Source organism: Orycteropus afer, unplaced genomic scaffold (genome assembly GCF_000298275.1).
Source record: "Orycteropus afer afer isolate SDZICR_OR568_19922 unplaced genomic scaffold, OryAfe1.0 scaffold00009, whole genome shotgun sequence".
Taxonomy (NCBI): domain Eukaryota; kingdom Metazoa; phylum Chordata; class Mammalia; order Tubulidentata; family Orycteropodidae; genus Orycteropus; species Orycteropus afer.
In genome coordinates this window covers 21450173-21456333 of record NW_006921596.1, presented here as the reverse complement: position 1 = coordinate 21456333, position 6161 = coordinate 21450173, and positions in this window count along the sequence as shown.

Below are 6161 nucleotides of genomic sequence, written 5' to 3'. Positions count from 1 at the left end.
AATTGGAATGGGAAAAATTATGGGTTGACTCCCTGTTAGAAACTTAATACCTCTCTCAGAAAACAAGGGCAGTGTGTGTGTTGCATAGCAACCAAATCTCTTGACTCACAGAGTCAGAAACAACAGTGCCAGGCTCAAAGATTGTGGCTGACTGCACTGCTTTGAATGTTGTATCACTTTCCACTGTCCTGGCAATAATCCAATATCCTGTGTCAGGTTCCTGAATGGGCTCACTACGCCTCTTCCAAGTCTTCTATTCCAAAGCTTCGACTCATCATTTTTAATCTTCCAGCTATTGTTCACTTCACCCAAATTTTTAAAATTAAGCTTTGTTTTTATTTTGCTTTATTGGCCATGACTGAACCTACCCAAATCAGTTTGAAGCCCTGGTACAACCAAACTTAGCAGAGTAGTAAGTTTCCTTCAAAAACTTTCACAGATCTCAGAATGATACAGGATTGAGTCAATAAACCAAATCATGACTGATAAGGTATATCTGCTTGTTGCTGCAGATAGGCACTGAAGTCTTATGGTATTTGTTAGAGCTTATAGTTTGAATCTGAAATCTGCAGTTTATTTTCTGGATAACTTTGGTCAGTTATCTTTTCTCAATGGAACTCAATCCTTTATGCAGAAAATCAGAATTTAAAACCACTTTTCAGAAGGAAGGTTGGGCAATCTACTACCATAGTGATACTGCCTCGGAAACCCAAGGAGGGGTTACTATGAGTCAAGTCTGACTCGACAGCACATAACAACAACAACAACAACAATGGAACAATGGAGTTACTGGGTGGTGCAAATGGTCAATATGAGTGGCTACTATCTGAAATACTGAAGGTTTGAGTCTGCCCAGATGCACTTCAGAAGAAAGGCCTCTTGGGGGTTGACTGAATGGCAACTGGTTAACAACAATATCTTAAGATGGTTTGAGACCAACACTGTATGAGTGAGAGGATTACAAGCTACATACAATAGGGAATATTACTATGGCAATATTATAGTTATCAATTTGGCATATCAAAATGTCTTCTTCCCCAAACAATCCATATCAAATGCTGCAAACTCTAAAGTCAAGACATAATTTGACCCAGGAGGCTAAAATTGCACTTTTGTTCAGCAACCACTAATTAGATGAGAAAAAACAGAGCACTGTGGCTTATTTCCTTCTAGACTATATTCCTACATTCTGATCTGGGAAGGAAGATGCAGAAGAAGTGAGACAGGAATCCCTCTTGTATAAAGAAAAATTGGGGTAGATAGAAAATTGGTGATTATATTACTTATGATAAATAAATACAAAATACTTTGTTTTAAATATAGAAAATAATTTCAGGCCACGTATTTGAAGATCTAAAGATCACAATATTGTATAGAAATACTGAGAACAAATTTAACCTTCCACTCATGGTACCAGTACAAGAGTGAAAAAAATAACAGCAGTATTATCTGTTGTTGTTAGGTGCCATTAAGTCAGTTCCAAGTTAGTTCCACATAGTGACCCTATGTACAACAGAACAGAACACTTCCTGGTCCTGCATAATCCTTAGAACCTTTACTATTCTTGAGCCTATTGTAACACCCATTGTGTTAATCCGTCTCATTGAAGGTCTTCCTTTTTTTCCCTGAGCCTTTGCTTTACCAAGAATGATGTCCTTCGCCAGGGACACCACCTGATACCATGTTCAAAGTAAGATGAACTCTGTCTATCTTCACTTTTAAGGAACATTCTGACTGTACTTCTTTTAAGATAGATTTATTCGCTCTCTGGCAGCCCATGGCATTTTCTATATTCATTGCCACCATAATTCAAAGGCATCAATTCTTTGTTGACATTCCTTATTCATTGTCCAGCTTTTGAATGCATATGAGGCAATTGAAAATACCATGGCTTGGGTCAGGTGTACCTTAGTCCTCAAAGTGACACTTTTGCTTTTTAACACTTTAAAGAGATTTTTTGTAGTAGATTTGCCCAATGAAATATGTCATTTGATTTCTTGATTGCTGTTTCCCTTGGCATTGAGAGTGGATTTAAGTAAAATGACATCCTGACAAGTTCAATCTTTTCTCTATTTATTGTGATGGTACATACTGGTCCAGTTATGAAGATTATTGTTTTCTTTATGTTGAGGTGTAAATCATACTGAAGGTTGTAGTCTTTGATCTTCATCAGTAAGTTCTTCACATCTTCACTTTCAGGAAGCAAGATGTGTCATCTAAATATTGCAGGTTGTTAATGAGTCATCCTCTGACCCTCGTGCCACATCCTTCTTCATACAGCCCAGCTTCTCAGATTATCTACTCAGCATACAGTTTGAATAAGTATGGTGAAAGGATACAACCCTTTCCTTTTCTGATTTTAAACCATGCAGTATTACCTTAATCTGTTCAAACGACTTCATCTTGGCCCATATACAGGTTAGGTAAAAGATATATCCACATTTTATCTGATTCTAAGTTTAATATTTTGTGACTATGCATTGTTTCCTAAGGCAAGTCAATTTGTCCAAATTTCCCTTGCTGACCCAAAAGGAGTTGGTCATGAATTATACTGGATTAAATTGTGGTAATTGGTTTTGAGGTAATGAATATGAAAGAGGAAAAATAAGAGGTTTCAAAAGAAAGATGTAGTTCAGTGGATTTTCTAACAAAAATAATAAATGAATTTAAGCTGTATTACTCCCCACTTTTCCTCATCTCCTGAAGTCAAGAAGTGAGGGTAGAAAAATTATGTCCTGTTCCAATCCAGGCAGCTAAGATTACCAGAGTAGGAAACTTTTGCGCAACTCAGGGTTTCATGCTGAGAGCTGGTCTTGCTCTCAGAAAAAGATATATGGATTTTAAAAGCTAACGCTTAGTAGTTTGGGTTCATATGGCTTTTGTTTTTAACTGTACAAATGTTAGGAGCTGTTAGCAATATGAAGACGGATACATCCCAGCATCTATTTTCAAAACCTTACAATTAGAGACCCACTGCTGCTGAGTTGTTTCCTACTCAAAGCAACGCGATAGAACAGGGCAAAAAAGCCCCACGGGGGTTTCAAGGCTGTAATCTTCACAGAAGCAGACTGCCATGTCTTTTTCCTGAGGAGCCACTGGTGGGTTTGACAGCCAACATTTTGCTTAGCAGTTGAGCACTTTAATAATCGCATAATCAGGCATCCTTATATATAAGTGTAAGTTCACATATTTCTCTTTGTAAAATAGAAAACTAATCTCACTCTCACTGCTGTTGGGTCGGATCCTACTCATTGTGACCCCTCCTTGGGTTTCCGAGGCAGTATCACTACAGAAGTAGATTGCTCAATCTTCCTTCCAAGGAGTGGCCAGTGGGTTTCAACAACCAGCCTTCTGGTTAGCAGTCAGAAGCCTTAGGCACTAAGCCACCAGAGCTCCCAGAACACTAATAGGAAACGAGAAATCACTAAAGGGGCATCTATAAAGTGCAGTGGGCATTCAGAGGATGGGAATATCAAGTTAGAAAATTTGTCAAAAGGTTCATAAGGTCTGTGATTTCACCATTGGATGGGGCATATTGTAGGCATAGACAGTATTCCAGACATAATGACCAGCATAAGTAAACAGCCAGTGGAAATAAAGTGCTGAGCATGATGGAAACAGATTGGTCCAATCCTATTTACATTTTCAGTATTTTGGGTCAGTAAGAACTCTTTTAAGTGTTGAAGAGCAAAGATGTCAGTTTGAACACTAAGGTGTGCCTGACCAAAGCCATGATATTTTCAATAGTTTCATGTGCATGTGAAAGGTGCACAACGAATGGGAAATACTGAAGAAGAATTGATACATTTGACCTATACAAAGAAAACTACAAAAGTCTACTTCAAGAAACCATAAGATATCTACATAAATGGAAGAAAATACCATGCTCATGGATAGGAAGATTGAACACTGTGAAAATGTCAATACTACCAAGCAATCTGTACATTCAATGCAATCCCAATCCAGATCCCATCAACATTCTTTAAGGATATGGAAAACCAATCACTAACGTGATATGGAAAGGAAAGAGACCTCAGATAAGCAAAGCACTATTGAAGAAGAAGAACAAAGTAGGAGGTCTCACACTCATGGATTGATCTCAAAACCTGCTATACAACCATAGTAGTCAAAACTGCCTGGTATTGGTACAATGACAGACACATTGACCAATGGAACAGAATTGAGAACCCAGAAACAGATCCATCTATTTATGGTCAGCTGAGCTTTGACAAAAGGCTGAAATCCATTCAATAGGGAAGATATTGTCTGTTTAACAAATGGTGCTGGCAAAACTGGATATCCATTTGCAGAAAAAAGAAACAAGACCTGTACCTCACACCACACACTAAAACTAACTCCAGATAGATCAAGGACTTAAATGTGAAACCTAAAACTATAAAGTTCCTCAAAGAAAAACTAGGGGAAAATTTAGGGGCCCTAATATGGCATAAATAGACTGTCAAGCATAACCCAAAATGCACAAACAGCTGAAAATAAACTAGACGAATGGGACCTTCTAAAAATTAAATTTTTTATGTGCTTCTAAAGACTTCTCCAAAAGAGTAAAAAGAAAACCTACAGATTGGGAAAAAATATTTGGTAACAACATATCTGACAAGAGACTTATCTCTAAAATGTATAGAAAAGTCCAACACCTCAACAACAAAAAGACAAATAATCCAATTAAAAAATGGGCAGAGGACATGAATAGACACTTCACCAAAGATGATATTCAGGCAGCCAACAAACACATGAAAATATTCATGATCATTAGCCATTAGAGAGGTACAAATCAAAACAACAATGAGATACCATCTTGCTCCAGCACTAGTAGCACAGTTCAACAAGACAGAAAATAAAAAATGTTGGCAAGGATATGGAGAGATTGGGACTCACATACACAGCTAGTGGGACTGTTAAATGATACAACAACTGTGGAAAGCAGTATGGCAACTCCTTAAAAAGTTGGGATTAGAAATACCATTTGACCTAGCAATTCCATTACGAGGTATAAGTCCTAAAGAAGTGAGAGCCAGGACAAGAACAAATATACGCACATCCATGTTCATCACAGCATTATTTACAATAGCGAAAAGATGGAAACAACCTAGGTGTCCATCAGCTGAAGAATGGATGACCAAACTATGGTACATACACACAACGGAATACTATGCAACCCTGAAGAATAATGTAGAATCTGCAAAACACCACGTAACATGGATGAACTTGGAGGACATTATGCTGAGTGAAATAAGTCAATCACAGAAGAGCAAATATTGTATTAGTCCATTATTGTAAAAAGTCAAGGAAATGTTTATATATGGAAGGAAATTTTCTTTGTTGGTTACCAGGGGTGGGAGGGGCAGGGAAGGAACACTGCTAGATAGGTAGAGATGAGTATTGATCTGGGTGAAGGGAAGGGCAATGTACCAAATGTGAGTGATCCGCTTAGTGGCATTGAGAAACAGGAAGACATAGAGAGGTACATGGGAGGTACAGACAACAAAGATGAATCCTTCTGCACATACAGTAATGCATTGCCACTGATGGCAAACATTGATATATGAGTGAATACATGGGTGCACAGGTTGAAATATTATGTATGTCTATGCAGTGGAGAGTGTGTCCATGACTGTGTATAGGGTTGGCAGACAATGTTTCTACACGTGTACATGTATGTTCTGTAAGAATGTCCATGTATATAGCAGAGATGACAAGGGACAAGGTTGTACTCACTTCTTGGCCACAGCCAGCTATCCAGAGGGAGCAAGTAGTTGGACCTGTGGGCTCAGGACCATGATTGCAATGGACATCAAACTCAATTGACATAACATACTACACAAAAACATTGTTCCACATCCTACTTTGGCAAGTAGTGACTGGGATGTTAAAAGCTTGTAAGCGGCCATCTAGGTGCAATGATGGGTGTCTCCTCATCCAGAGCAAGGAAGAATGACGAAAACTAAAGCTTCATATAAACAATTAGTCCAAGGGACTAGTACACCATGCGATCCTCGGCCTATACAACTATGAGACCAGAAGAACTAGATGGTGCCTGGCTAACACTGTCATCTATTGGGAGGGGGATCTATGTAGGAGATCCTGGATAGAGTGGGAAAACATAGTGGAACAAAACTCCAAATCATAAAAAAAAAAAAAAA